Genomic DNA, 15,679 nt, shown 5'->3' on the forward strand with positions numbered 1-15,679 from the left:
CAGCAATCCCACTACTGGGCATATACCCAGAGAAAACCATAATTCAAAAAGACACATGCACCCCAATGTTCATTGCAGCACTATTTACAATAGCCAGGTCATGGAAGCAACCTAAATGCCCATCAACAGACTAATGGATAAAGAAGATGTGGTACATAGACACAATGGAATATTACTCAGCCATAAAAAGGAACGAAATTGGGTCATTTGTAGAGATGTGGATGGATCTAGAGACTGTCATACAGAGTGAATATATATATATATATGCATATATGTGGAACCTAGAAAATGGTACAGATGAACCGGTTTGCCGAGCAGAAATTGAGACACAGAAGTAGAGAAAAAACATATGGACACCAAGGGGGGAAAGCGGGTGTGGGGGGGAGGTTGTGGGGTGATGAATTGGGAGATTGGGATTGACATGTATACACTGATGTGGATAAAATGGATGACTAGTATGAAAAAAATAAATAAACATAAAGAAGACATTCTTTTTTTAAAAAATAAATTTATTTATTTATTTTTGGCTGCGTTGGGCATTTGTTGCTGCACGCAGGCTTCCTCTAGTTGCAGCGAGCGGGCGCTATTCTTCATTGTGGTGCGTGGGCTTCCCATTGCGCTGGCTTCTTTTTGTTGCGGAGCACAGGCTCTAGGTGTGCCGGCTTCAGTAGTTGTGGCTCGCGGGCTCTAGAGCACAGGCTCAGTAGTTGTGGCGCACGGGCTTAGCTGCTCCGTGGCATGTAGGATCTTCCCGGACCAAGGCTTAAACCCATGTCCCTGCATTGGCAGGCAGATTCTTAACTGCTGCGCCACCAGGGAAGTACTAGAAGACACTCTTGAAGCTTAAAGATAAGATGGTTTGAGGCAAGGTCTTAGAAAGCGAATTAGTCAGATTATTAAAGGTACCAGAAAGAAAAGAAGCTAAGCATTAAAGTGTAAGTCAGCTTTGTTTCCAGTACATAGTTCCTAAGTATACCAGGAGCTGTTTGGAGTGGAGGGCTGAAAAAAATGCAAAATGCAAATATTCCAGAGGTGTCTGGTAATTTTTCTCTAAGTTTGCCTTTTCTTTATGCTTGAGTCCTCAGGTGTACATAAGAGACTACTGGAATAATTTGGTTTCTAGAAAAAGGGATCACAGGTAAATTTTCCAGATACTTCACACATTTCTAGAATAGTAAATAATCTCATAAGGCAAGTACCTATTACTAGAAATCAGACAACTTGGGTGTTGGTGCTGAGAAACCAAATTATCCCTTTTCTTCATGTCTGTACCCAAGCAGCTGAATGTTGCTTAGAGAAAAACCGCACACTGGGCCAACTGGTTTAACTTTAAACTCATGATCACAAACTTCAAATGGGTACCCCATACCACCAAGGCAGTCCCACTAGGAAAACTGCAAGCTTGCTTTCTCTCTCCCCTGCATTTGCACCCATCTTCACCCTTGTTACCCTAATTCCTACAGTGGAAGCATCCTGTTTCTATCCAGGGTCAATCCTCCCAGTTTCCTTATATCCTCCCATGAACTTCACCCTGGTTTAAGTCAAGCAAGTGAATTCCCTGGCAGGCCAGTGGTTAAGCTCTTTCACTCCTGGGGGCCTGGGTTCGATCCCTGGTCAAGGAACTAAGATCCTGCAAGCCCTGTGGCGCAGGAAAAAAAAAAAAAAAAAGTCAAGCAAGGCTTCGCTCTCCTGTATCACACTCCCAATGACAAATAAACATGCTCTAGAACCCTTTCATCTTTTAGAACGTGCTCTAGAATTCTTTCATCCTCTCTTAACCCCATATCCTTCCACATTTAACCCTGAATTTGCTCCCTTCGCAGCTAAGCTTCTCTCATGTTGCCTATGTGTGCTGTCTCTATTTCCTCACTTTCCTGTTCACTCTTCAACCCATTCTAGTCAGGTCCACACCTCTGATTTACCAACATGAATCAAGCCAAAGTCACCAATGATAATCTCGTTTTCCAAGGTGACCAATTCAATATATCCATGTTTCTGGCCCAAGTTTACCCCTCAGCAGCACTAAACACAGTTGACCATTCCCCTCCTACCTGAATCCTTCTCTGCCCTTGGATTCCAAATTCAACACTGTGGACTTCCTTCTGTCTTCCTGGCTGTTCCTTCTCAGTCTCCTTCTCCATTACCCTATCTCTAAATGCTGGAGTGCCTAGGATTTGGCCTTGGAACTTCTCTTCACTCTTTCCTCCAAGTCAGAGGTCTTATAAACTGACAGCCCCCACGTGCGGCTTAATCAGCTCATGCAGTTTTAAAACATCTGATTTAGTTGCCAACACCTGGAGATTTTACACACAACCCCCCCCCAGATTTCCTTTAAAAAGAAAAAAAACAAAATATCTGTCAACATTGGGCTAACATTCTCATAATGGAACAATCAGCTCAATGGAGCAGAAGCTGCCCACTTGACGCTGGGTCCGTTTGTTCTTCGTGATCTAAGGTAAGGGAGTTGAGAATACAGTCCTGAGTCAGATTACCATAAGTATCAAAGACTCTCCTCCCTGAGCCACCAGAACATCTTCCAGTCAGTCTTCAGGGAATTTTACCGCTGGTTGGGTAGAGTCCGCAGGTGCATCTCAGGGAGGGGGAGGGGCGACCGCACTGTGAGGGGCTGAAGGACCCCGCCCACAAAGAGCTCAACAGCTCTCGGGCAAAAACAAGAAATGTACGTTTATAAAATACACAATTACGCCGCTCCAAATACAGAAAGTCCTTTTGGCAAAAGACTGCTATGATCGTATAAAAGCATCAAGTCTGGCCTTCTTCTGGCCTCTCCGGGCTGAGATGGCCTGGGCACACCAGAAAGCCCTCGCCCTCTTCTCTCACACCCGGTATTAGGAGGCCCTCTTGTAGGGGGGAGAGATCCCCCAAAACCGCGGGGCAAGGACAGCCCTGCTTGCCGTGGCTCGCAGGCGCTGAATTGCTTCTGAGGAGCCGGGAGCGAGAAGGGACCCGCCCGGCCTTACCCGGTGGCGGGCTGCGGAACTGCGCTCGGAGGGCGGGTCCGGCCCTGCTAGGGAGGAGACTGGGGCGGGGCCCCAACAGGGGTCCCGCCCAAGAACCGCCTCAGCCCCACCGCCTAGCCCCACCGCCTAGCCCCGCGCGCGCTTCCTCCAAACACCCTCCCCCCCGACCCCCTCCCTTACGGATTCAGAGCGGGTGACTGCAGCTAAGGAACCAGGTCAACCGGGCCGGGATCCTGGACCGCCCAGAGGCGACTGCCTCCGCCCAGGAAGCCCCACCCAGCGGGAGCCCGGACCTCGGGCTCCCTAAGAACCCACGCGCGACCGGTCGAGGGCGCGTGCGGCGTGACGCGACCCGCAGCGCGTCCCGTGACGCCATCGCGCCCGCTTTTGAAAGTTGGCGCCCGGGGCCGCCTCCCATGCTGCCCTGCGCCAACCCCTCCCCTCACCTTTCCTCCCCCGCCCTCCACTCGTCGCCCGACCGGCCCCCCCACCCGTCCCTTCCCTTATCAGCACCCGCGGCCCCGGCAGCGCCGACGCAGGCGCACTGCACCGCGCCGCCGCCATTTTGTGTCCGAGTCTGTGGAGCGATTAAACCGTGCGCGGAGCTGCTTCTTTGGCGGCAGCGGCGGTGGCGGTAGCCGGTGCGGGTGCGCGGAGCTGGCTGGGGACGCCGGGTGGCCGGAGCGGTGGAGCGGCGGCGGAGCGAGCGCTGCGGGGGGTGTGGCGCGGAGGTAAGGGGGCCCCGGGTGGAGGAGGTTTCGCGGGCCGCCTCTAGGTGTCACGATGGGGCCGCTCCGGTCGGCGCTGGCTGTAGCCCGGCGCCAGCGCCGCCGCCGGGGGGTGTTTGTCTCCCTCTACCGTCCCTGCTGCGGCGCGGCCGCCGCCATTGCCCGTCGCCGCCGCGGCCCGGCCGCCCCCCCCCACCCCGTCCGCCCGCTCGATCGCTCGCTAGGCCTCCCTCCTACGGCGCGCTAGGCCTCCGGCGGTGGCACCGACAGAGGCCCGCGCGCTGGCGACTCCATTTTCCTTCCTTTGTCTCTGCCCTCGAGGCCAGCTCTTGGCCCGACCGATCACCCGGCCGCGGCCCGCCCTCTGCCCTCCGCCCCTCCCGCCATGGGTGGCCTCAGCCGAGAGGCGATCTCCGCTCCCCGGCTTCCGCGCCCGCCTCGCTCAAGTGTCGACACCCAGCCACCGCGCGCGCAGCCAGGTCTCCATGCAGTATGGGTGTCGGGCCCTTGCCGACGCCTCTCGGGCTGCCCATCCTCCAGCCTGCCCAGTCCCGGAACCTACCCTGCGGCCTTGCGAGCGTCCCCCGCCGCCCGGCTGCTCCGCGGTCGCTCCTAGTCCGCGCGTCGCCGCCGCTGGTCTCCGTCTCCACCGAGTGGCGCAGGCGGCGCTGCTGCGGCTGCGAGTAGAGGGACCCCAGAGCTGCCGAGAGCTCCCTCTGCAAGGCTGGCTGAGCTGCTCGCGCCTCGACGCCGCCTGAGCGGGCGGGGGGACGCGCGCTCGCCGCCCCCGCCGAGCCCCACTGCGCCCCCAAACTAGCGCCCGGGCTCCTCGCCCGACCCGACCGGTGCGGCCCTCCCACGGTGGGCGGAAAGGACACGAGTTCCACAAGTTTTTCTCGAGCCAGGGTCGGATTCCCCTTGCAGTGATAGGAGCCTGACTTTGTGCGCTAAGAGATCTCAAAGGGATCAAAACTTAATTTCATTATGATCTCAAGTGACGTGACAGATTCCTGAATTCGGGATTATGGGCTGGCTAACTTGGTTCAGGCAACTCTTGAGTTTCCGTCTCGCTTTAAAACGTCCTGACGCTAACTTACTACAGTATTTAGTACCTGATGCTTTTAGGGCTAGGCGAAGGCAGTTTTGCCCCGGGATTGTGCAACCCGATCTAAAGCGCCAGTAGGGCAGAATGAATTTATTCTTGACTCCACTGGTAATTTGCCCGTATGCTGAAATATGAGGGATGATGTTGTAATTAAATCCTGGGTCACTAGTTGCAGTTGGTTTATAAATATCTACGCGTAATGTAACTACTTTTTAGTAGCTGACTTCCTGCAGCCCTGAGTTCAGCAATAAGTAAACATTCGCATATGTAGCGTTTTCCTGCTTTCTTTGAGTTTACATCAAATAGGAAAGTTAAAATTCCAGGTCCCCTTTAGGTGGCAAAAGAAGTTAAACAGGGAATGTATGTTAAATTTATTCTGTCCTTAAGTTCTCTTGCATCATTAAAAAGCTTCCTGTCGAATTGCCAATTTTTTCTTTTCCCTCAAATATTCTAGTACCTTAATACAATATCGTGCAGCACTTGATGTATCAACTGGGGTTGCTTTGGAGAGAGGAAAGTCTTGATTAAATAGCGGGGAGGGGGAGTGGGGAGGCTGTGTTAAGTTTATGAGGATATTAAAACAGCCTGGTGCTAAGCAAAATTGACCGGTCTATTGTGTGTAATCTCTATCTGTAGGATTCTGCAGCAAATGCCTCCATAGGGGAGTGTTTTCAACATTACTTTTTTGAACCCTACAAAAATGTTCCTTCTCCCTCTCCTCCATAATAAAGTTGCCCTAAGTAACTAAATGCAGTAGTGTTGATGGAGCATCAGGCTTGAGAATAGAACCATGCTTAATTGTCTAAAACATTGGTCCATTTGTGTGATTTTTGGCATTCTTGTAATTTTCAGTTTTACTTTCCTTTTGAAATTATGGATGGCAGGTGGCATGTTTTACTTATTAAAATAAGGTCCACACGGGTTAAAATCCAGCGGGTCTGTAGTTGAGTCAGGAGGAAAGCTTGTTTTCCCAGTAGCACTGTGCTCCATAGACCATGTTTTGCTTCTTGATTTCAGTTGTGCCATGTACAGCCATCAACTTCTTGGTCTTACACATCGTTTATGTCTTTTTTTTTTAATACTCTATTTATTTATGTATGTATGTGTATGTGTATGGCTGTGTTGGGTCTTCCTTGCTGTGCGTGGGCTTTCTCTAGTTGTCGCGACGGGGGGGGGGGACTACTCTTCGTTGCCGTGCGCAGGCTTCTCATTGTGGTGGCTTCTCTTGTGTGGGCTCGGTAGTTGTGACACATGGGCTTAGTTGCTTCACGGCATGCGGGATCTTTCTGGACCAGAGCTCAAGCCCGTGTCCCCTGCATTGGCAGGTGGACTCCTAACCACCGCACCACCAGGGAAGTCCCCTATATGTCGTTTTAATGGTATAGATCTTGTCTACAGAGTTGCTGTCCTTTAAGATTTCCTGTATGCCAGGATTCATACTTTGTTTTGGCTGCACCGTGCACCATGCGGGATCTTAGTTTCCTGACCAGAGATAGAACCCGGAGATCTAACTGGTGCCCCCTGCATTGGGAGTGCAGAGTCTTTTTTTTTTTTTCTTTTTAAGAGTCTTAACCACCGGACCACCAGGGAAGTCCCCTTTGTTTTTATTGGAAAACTAAGTTTACAGAGAGAATAAATTCAGGACATAAGTTTACCCAAAGAAACTTAAATCACTAGTATGAGGAAGATTACAACAGGAATGATTACCTACCTAGGAAAATACTGCTTATTTAAGAGTAGCTGGTAAACATAGGAAAATACTGCTTATTTAAGAGTAGCTGTAGGGCTTCCCTGGTGGCGCAGTGGTTGAGAGTCCGCCTGACAGTGCAGAGGACGCGGGTTCCTGCCCCAGTCCGGGAAGATCCCACATTGCCGCGGAGCTCCTGGGCCCGTGAGCCATGGCCGCTGAGCCTGCGCGTCCAGAGCCTGTGCTCAGCAATGGGAGAGGCCACAACAGTGAGAGGCCCGTGTACCGCCAAAAAAAAAAAAAAAACAGTAGCTGTAAAAGTTATCTTTAGGGATCCATTCAACCAACTTAAAATTTAGGAGCTGTAAAAGTTAGCCTTAATATGCATTCAAATTTTAAGAGCTTTAGGATTTTGCTTTAAAGGACATAGAAAAAATGAGGGCACCCACCAAGGACTTCTCTGAGTGGCTTGGGGAGTTCCTTGGGAGTGGCAGAAGCCACCTGTGGCTGACTAGGGCCCTGAGGCAGAGCCTTGCAGAGTGGTGCCTGCTGGCAGAATGTTCCTCCAGAGGCTGTTTTTTTGCTTCAGGGATGCTACTGGCATCAAATTCACTCTACATTAACTACTTTATAGGCTGTATTTCATTTTTTTAAACCAGAAACCTAGTTGACCATCTGTCTAACTTGCTTACCTATCTTGGTTTCAGACGACTAGAGGCTTTTTTGCCAAAAATTAGGTCCCTCTTCAAACAAGTAGGATTTGTCATAATTTAATGCTTTGAGAAAGAGTATACAGGTTTAGAAAGAACAATAATGGCAAGTAATGTATAACTTTGAAGACCATGGTTCACAATTATATGTGTAGATTTGGCATACCATATATATTTTTTAAAACATCCCCAAACTTTCTCTAGTTGTTGTCTTCATATCTTCCCTGGAAGTACCTTTGTGCATTTTCTCAGTGTTTAGTATTTGAATGCAAAGATATGGCATTGCATATAGACTGCTAACATATACCCCAAAAATAGTGATTTTTCCACACTTGATCTTATTTTAGTCACCCATCAGTTTTCAGGGGCATAAAATTTCATTCCTTTTGACGCACACTAGTGACAATATATGGACTCCAATACAAAAGTGTTTCGTGGACTAAATGCACTAATTCTCTCATGTTGTTATAAATTGCCTTTTCAACAGAGGAGACTTTTCTTTACCTTCATCTGGTAAAGTATTATATCAGTTTAGTTTTGTGGGCTTTAGTTATGAGATGGGTTCCCTCTTAATTACCTCATATGCCAAATTCTTTGGAAATGCTTAAATTTAGCTCTTTTATTTCATTTGGGAGTTTCTCCCCCCCACCCCCTGCCACGGAGTTAAGTACCACTCTACCATTGCCTGAAGCCTGACAGTCCATTTATTTGTATTTTAGGGAGAGAATTGTCAGGTAACAATATGACCTAAAAGTATTTTGTTATCTGTCTAAAAAAAGATATTTCGTTGCTGTGCTTCTAGGATTTTCAAAGGTCAGTAGTGAAAGCTCCCCCCGTAGTTATCTTATTACATGAAAAATACAGTCTTTACTTGTGGTTTAAACTAACTTAATCAGTAAAACCACTACTTGCTGAAGATAAGGAAATAAACTGTTAAAGGAGTATTACTGCATCTGTAAGAATTAATTTTTTGGTAGTTTAACTGTATTTACATTATTTGGTTGCAAGGTCACAATGGGGTGCTATTTTGATAATCAGAAATCTTCAGTTCTTTATATATTTAGCAAATGTTTAAAAAAATAAGTAAAGGGGGCTTCCCTGGTGGTGCAGTGGTTGAGAGTCCGCCTGCCAATGCAAGGGACACGGGTTCGTGCCCCGGTCCGGGAAGATCCCACATGCCGCAGAGCGGCTGGGCCCGTGAGCCATGGCTGCTGAGCCTGCGCGTCCGGAGCCTGTGCTCAGCAACGGGAGAGGCCTGCGTACTGTAAAAAATTAAAATTAAAAAAAAAAAATAAGTGAAGGTTTTATTATTGACTTGATAGACATTTACAGCATGTCAATTAGTAATGTGACATTTTAGCAAGTATATTGTTTCCCAATTTTATTAGTCTTCCTCTTGCCATCATTTTGCTTTTCATACTGTATCTGCATTTGTATGTGTTTGGTGTTCATAAAATGATTTGTGCTTCTATTTTAGAATGATCACAGACCTGGGGCCAAAGAACAAGATGCAGTAGTGGACAGATTGCTGACCAGAGGCTTGAGAGCTGAGTTCTGTCTTCCCTGCTCAAACTGACTTTGCAGCCACGGAGAGGTAAATGCTGTTTCCATTTCTTGGTCTTAAAAATAGGAGTAATAAGACCTTCCTGGGGTTGGAGGATTTGCTGGATCATTCTTGGGTATAGGAGATACAGGACAGTGGGTGATTGAGGGCATACAAGCTTTATATTCAGGCAGTACTCCATTTGAAACTCTGCGTGCACTGTTGTATTACTAGCTGGGTGACACTGGGCAAATTACTTAACCTTTCTACTCCTACAGCCCTTATTTGTGAGAATAATACCAGTTAAAGAGACTATTCTCGGAGTTGATGAGAATGTGTATAAAGCATCAAGTACCATTCTGAGTACGTACACAGAAAGACACAAGGATATGGTGGCTGCTTTTCTGTAGAAACCCAAAATACATTCCAAATATACATTTCATTCAACCCAAATATACATTCCAAAATGTATATTTTGACTCTTGGCAAATGACCTCAGAAGTCCAGGGCTTGTGGCAATTTGTAATTTTGATGAGGAACAGATGGAATCCTATTATTGGGGAAGCTGGTATCCTAGATAAAAATTGTCTCACTTAATTTGAGTTAACCTAGCTGATAACCCATGTTTGCTTCATAGTGTTACAGTCATTATAAATAATTTTTTTAAAAACATTTGAAAGGGTCACTTAAAATTTACTTTAGCCTACAATTTCTGCTATGAAATATAATGAACAGTATAGGGAACTTGAAACAGGCCTCTCATAAATGTCATAGTCTACTGGGCTTTGGGATTTCATTAACAATAAAGTAGGGTTCTAGGTGTGAAAATCATCTCTTCTCAGGCTACCAGGAAGAACATCTTGCTTATCCCCTAAAAAATGTGAAAATAGTTTAATTGCACTTGTGTAATGGCGAAAAGGAGTGTAAAAGTGAGGGTTACAAATGCTGAGTTAGATAAGCTTATATGAATGAATCATCTAAATGACTATTAAGATTTTTCTCACAAGCTGTGCCTGGAAAATAGAGAGGAGGAAGGGAACAGGAGTGAAAGCTCTTCTCTTCTTCAACTCTGTTTTCCAAGTGGGCAGCTTGGTACCTCGATAGATATGAAGGACAAGATGTATGTGCTAGTATTCTGTCGCTCCAGAAATAACTTGTGCCCTGCAGGTTCTTTTAATGTTGACACACAGTGCATACTAATGAGCTGCTGAAAAGAGAAACAATACTGATTTGAAAAGTTATTGAGAAAACTAGCCTTAAGAATTTGGGGAATGGGATTGTAAGAACATTTTGGTCACTTTTAAGTGTTATGACTAGTTTAATTGTTTAGATCCCTGGTTCTCAAACTGGGATATGAATACCCTTAGGGTACAAAGTGGTATGATTCCGGGGTACTTGAAGCCACAAGATAAACATGACCCATCTTCTTGGAGCTTCAATTGTGCTCACTGAGGGGGCGGTGAGTTAAGTAATTTAACTGGTAAGTAATTACAAATTTTCTCATATTAAAGCAGATGTATATTTTAGGAGAAGTATGTGAACTCTATGACTATCTAAGATAACACAGGTCTTCAACAAAATAGGGCACGAGTGCTTGGGAGTGGGAAGCCCTATTTGTATAGGTACTACAGTGCAAACATTTGAGAAGCAGTACTTTCAAGCTATGTAACAGCTCTACCATCCAGCTCCTTACTTTGTCCCCTGGAGTATCTACTGTGGACTATAGAAGTTAAATTGTATTAAATGGAGCTTGTTTGCTTGTATGCATGTTACTACACATGCCCAACATGAACAAGAGCTCTTTGCAGATTGGTAGACAGTTCTAGATGGCTGGACCAAGTCATCAAGACCATTCCAATGATATAAGAATTAAAATTTAAAAGAAAAGCAGCAGTAATGAGCAAAATCAGGTCTCAAACTGTAAATTCTATAAAACAGAATTTTGAAAACAAATGTCACATTAGCTGAAGCATAATTAACAATTTATACTGGTTTTTGTACCCTCCCCCCCGCCCCCATTCAGGTTAGTCAGAGTCATAATAAAATGGCTAAATCCTAAGCTATGGACCTTATGACTCCTAAAATAATTATTTGAAAGCATCTATTCTTAACTGTTTTGTGTGTTTTACAATTTCTAAGTATTGTTACTAGAGTATTGCTCTTAATGTAAATGGCACTTAAGAATTACATTTTCTGTATTGATAATGCCTGCTCTTTGAACACAGGTTTTATATTTGAACCTAACTGGTTCTAGATATACTGAAGTGTGACTTTCTGTGAAATGATGTGAATTGGATCAACTCAGATGTGCTCTAAATACCTGCAATATTTATTTATTGAGCACTTTTAATGTGCTCATTCCATCCTTTGAACACTTGCCTTTCTACTTTGTGCCAGGGAGTGCATTAGGTACTGGGGATTTCAAGATGAGTAAGAAAAGGTTCCTTTTCCTGAGGGTCTTAAGTAGAGTATGGGGTAAGAGATCTATAAATAAGTGTTGTCAGTGCTCTGATAAAACTATGTTCAGGGTGCAGGGAGGATGGTCAGTTACAGAAGTTAGTGAAAGGTGTTGGGAAAGGCTTTCTGGAGGAGAGACCCTGATCTAGGTGTATCAGGAAATACAAAGGAAGCATAAAATTAGATTTTAATCTTACTAGGGCACCAAGGCTTAGCCATTGTGCAGCTTAATAGCTGTGGCAAGTTCATTAAGGGTTACTTCCTTGTCCCTTCCTTCCCATTTGTAAAATGATATATCTACTGTATTGGAGGCTTATGACAGTTAAATGTAGTATCGTTAGGGGGAAATATATATAATTGGCCCTTGAACAATGTGGGCTTGAACTGCTTGGTCCACTTATACACAGATTTTTTTCCCCCCATAGTAAATACTACGGTACTAGTAAATACTAAGGTGCTACAACCCACAGTTGGCTGAATCCACTAATGAGGGTGTGGTGTATATGGAGGGCTGACTATAAATTAAACTTGGATTTTAAACTACATGGAAGTTCAGCTCTCCCTTAAACCCCATGTTCTTTGAGAGTCAGCTGTGTGTTTGTAACTAACTATAATGTGCTACATAGGGGTAAAGCGATGATCTTTACACTTTAGCAATAGTTGGTCATTGTATATATTTTGCATTAAATCGAATAGTGATGACCACCAGAGAGTACAAAAGTTAAGTGAACTTAAGTGGGACTTATCAGGAAGTTGATCAGAAAATATATTGAGCAGTAGACAAATGGATAAGTAAACAGGATCAAATCCCATGTTGGGAGTGATGTTCGACAACCACTAAAAAAAAGCTGATTGGGAAGACTATTAACCAGCAAAATGCTTATGAGAAGTTTTTGTTTTTGTTTTTTAATATAGTACATGGTGGGGGGAGGGGTAGGCAGGGAATTGGATGAAGGCAGTCAAAAGATACAAACTTCCATTTATAAGATACATAAGTACTTATGTATAAGATACATAAGCACTTAGGGTGCTTATATGTGCAAGGTGATAAGTATAATTAACAACTGCTGTATGTTATATATGAAAGTTAAGAGTAAATCCTGAGTCTCATCATGGAGAAAAATATTTTTTTCTATTTCTTTAATTTTATATTTGTATGAAATGATGGATGTTCACTAAACTTACTGTGGTAAATATTTCATGACGTATGTAAGTCAAATCATATGCTGTACACCTTGAACTTATTAAAATGCTATACATCAATTATACCTAAGTAAAACTGGAAGAAAAAAATTAAAATATGGTACAAAAAATTGTTATGGAAGAAAAGTAAAGAAAAACTCAAACAGTAATAACCTGGCATATAGCAAGAGCTTGTTTGAATGAATGAATGCCAAGGAAAAAAAGACTAAATGGATAGGCATCAAAACACTAGTCAGAACAAAATAAACTAGTAGTGTGAGGGTGGTTAGGTTTGGGGTGACTTTTCTTGGTTTTCTGTAGTTTTATAACATAGTTATTTTATAATGCAAATAGGTTTTTTTTCTCAGAATTATCAAAATTTAGGAGTAACAATATTCAACAATAGAGGACTAATTAAATTATAATACACCTATTTACAGATAGTCCTCGGTATCTGCAGATTCAACCAAATGTGATAAAGAGGGACCATTATACTGTGCCATTTTATATATAAGGGACTTGAGCATCCACAGATTTTGGGTATCTGGCCAGGGCTGGGAGGTGTCCTAGAGCCAATTCCCTGTGGATACCCAGGGACAACTGTAATAGAATGTCATGCAACCATTTTATTACATCTAGAAATATATTGAAATGGAGAGGGATTTGAGACATGCTACATAAAGAAAGCAGATTATCAAATAGTATGCACAATGTGATTTCGTGTGAGAGTAAATACGTGTATATATGGGGAGGGGACTGGATATAAACCAGCATGTTTATGTAAAATGTATAAGTTCATATTCTTGCTTATCAGAGTTTTCTCCTATTATCTGTATTGTATAATTTTTAAAGGGAAAAAGGAATACAATACAATAGGAAGTAGTACTGAAGCTTTCCAATAAGTATAAAGAAATAATAAAAGTATTTTTGCCTAGTAAAGTTAGGCTCGAGAGCCTTGCAGGAACAGTTGCAAAAGTGCAGGCAGGTGGAGGGCACTGGCAGCCATGTATCTGCCCAAGTGTTAGAGGGAATTGAGGTTGCAGTGACAATTCTTAAAACTTTCCTTAAATTTGGTCTTAAACTTTTTTTGTATCATTCGAGTAATGTTTAGTTTCATTCTTTGGTAGAGTCTAACAATTGTAGAATTATACTAGAACCTAACGAACCTTTTACTCTTTTCCCTAGAGGTAAACACTATTAATAGTTTGGTGTGTTTCCTTTCGGTTTTTTCCTCCACTTTTGTAAATGGGCATGTACATACGGTACAGTTTTTAAAACAACATGTAGGGCTTCCCTGGTGGCGTAGTGGTTGAGAGTCCGCCTGCTGATGCAGGGGACACGGGTTCGTTCCCCGGTCCGGGAAGATCCCACATGCCGCGGAGCGGCTGGGCCCGTGAGCCATGGCCGCTGAGCCTGTGTGTCCGGAGCCTGTGCTCCACAACGGGAGAGACCACAACAGTGAGAGGCCCGCGTACCGCAAAAACAACAACAACAACAACAACATGTAATTGTGCAAGTATTCTGTGACTACCACATTCAATACAAGGACATGAGAGGAAATGTTTCAAACAGTACAAAATGATAATAGTGAAAAGTAATAACTTCCCCCTGCCTCTCATCCCTCAGTTTTCTTCCCCAGAGGTAATAAATATTACCAATTTTTCATATATCCTTCCAGAGAAAATTCTACATATATATAAACATGTGTTTATGTATCTTTTTTTAAAAAAACACAAATGGTAGCATACTATACACATTGTTCTGGACATTTGAGTTGTTTTCGATCTTTTGCTGTTAGAGAAAGATGCTAAAATAATTATCCTTCTTGCATACAGCTCTTTGGGCACATGTACTAGTGTATCTGTACAATAAATTCATAGACGTTGAACTGCTTATATATTCCTAGAAGAGAGAGTGGCATGTACAAAGGCCCAGAGGCAAGAGAAAAGAAACCTAGGACGTTCTGGATACTGAAAGCAGTGACTAGAGCAGAGTGGATGAGGCTGGATGCAGATCTGCTGATAGGGCCTTGAAGGACCCTGTAGGCCCAGTGAAAGGGTTTAGACTTCAGCCTAAGAGTTTTAGCATGGGAGGTTTCAGAAGGGAAGTCTCCTTGCTGATAATGAATTTATATTTTAGAAATCTGTGGCCACTGTGTAAAAAATGGGTGGTAATGGAGCAAGAGGGAAAGCAGGGAAACTAGTCAGGAGGCCATCGCACTTGGCCAGGCAAGATATAATGTCGGCCTGACTTAAGGTAGGGGATCTCAACAGAATTGCTGTTTGTCTAGTTTTGTTGTATTTTTTTGTTTTGTTAAACTAAGCTGGAATCCTATCCTGTGTCCTCTTTTGTAACCTTTTTTCATGTTACATGTTATGAACATTTTCCTTGTTAGATACCCTATGTTACCTCAAATTACTGGGAACATACTTCCTTATTGCTAAATATTAAGCTTTCTAAACTATTCCTTGTTGTTGGCCTTAGCTGTTTGCCTCTAATACTTCATGTCTCCTTATTCCCCATGGTTTGAATTATTTCTAAAATAAGAGTAAATTGACTTTGAATGAAAGCCAAGTTAATTGTAAATTTGAGTGCATAGACTTTAATCTATTCAGAATCCTATCAAGTATATAGCTATAGCTCTAAACATTTTTCACACAAATTAAATCCTGTGTTTCTTATTTTGAAAGAGGTAGGTGATACACTAGCTTCCCCAACAAGGAAGGAGGAAATAGAGTCCTAAAATGTCCTAGATGGGTGAGGGCTTTTGAAGAAAAGAGCAGACAGATATCTTGATGCTTTGTGTGCAGTGGGGAGGGCGGGGGGGGGGAATTATACCCTGACTTAGAGCAGCCTTTCTAGTTTAAAATATACCCTAATGGAGCGGGGGGAGAGGCAGTCTGGTAGACTATCTTTTTTTTTTTTTTGGCTGCTTTGGGTCTTAGTTGCAGCACGCGGGATCTTCATTGTGGTGCTTGGGCTTCTCTCCAGTTGCAGAGCGTGGGCTCAGTAGTGTGGCACATGGGCTTAGTTGCCCCGCAGCATGTGGCATCTTAGTTCCCCGACCAGGGATCGAACCCATGTCCCCTGCATTAGAAAGCAGATTCTTTTTTTAATTTATTTATTTATTTTATTTATTTTTGGCTGTGTTGGGTCTTCGTTGCTGCGCGTGGGCTTTCTCTAGTTGAGGTGAGCGGGGGCTACACTTTGTTGCGGAGCACGGGCTCTAGGCGTGCGGGCTTCAGTAGTTGTGGCTTGCAGGCTCAGTCGTTGTGGCTTGCAGGCT

At 44.1% G+C, this 15,679-nt stretch overlaps 1 protein-coding gene and 1 long non-coding RNA gene across 4 annotated transcripts in view; one reads left to right on the forward strand and one right to left on the reverse strand.

The window, feature by feature from the left end:
- Positions 1 to 488: 488 nt before the first annotated feature.
- LOC132509537 (uncharacterized) lies at positions 489 to 4,921 on the reverse strand. The gene is made up of 2 exons (XR_009537047.1): positions 4,272 to 4,921; positions 489 to 842 (listed from the first exon to the last, which is right to left on the reverse strand). It is a non-coding gene; the product is annotated as an uncharacterized LOC132509537 (long non-coding RNA).
- Positions 3,535 to 15,679, forward strand: part of CTCF (CCCTC-binding factor) — a 49,750-nt gene continuing 37,605 nt past the window's right edge. Inside the window, exons 1-3 of one of the 3 annotated variants that reach the window (XM_060130662.1) lie at positions 3,536 to 3,712; positions 8,689 to 8,805; positions 10,122 to 10,234. The gene's annotated coding sequence lies outside the window, so the exon portion shown is untranslated. Of the gene's footprint in view, positions 3,713 to 8,688; positions 8,806 to 10,121; positions 10,235 to 15,679 lie in introns of all 3 variants that reach the window. The other 2 variants (XM_060130664.1, XM_060130661.1) reach the window with 2 other exon arrangements.

Source organism: Lagenorhynchus albirostris, chromosome 19 (assembly GCF_949774975.1).
Source record: "Lagenorhynchus albirostris chromosome 19, mLagAlb1.1, whole genome shotgun sequence".
Taxonomy (NCBI): Eukaryota; Metazoa; Chordata; class Mammalia; order Artiodactyla; family Delphinidae; genus Lagenorhynchus; species Lagenorhynchus albirostris.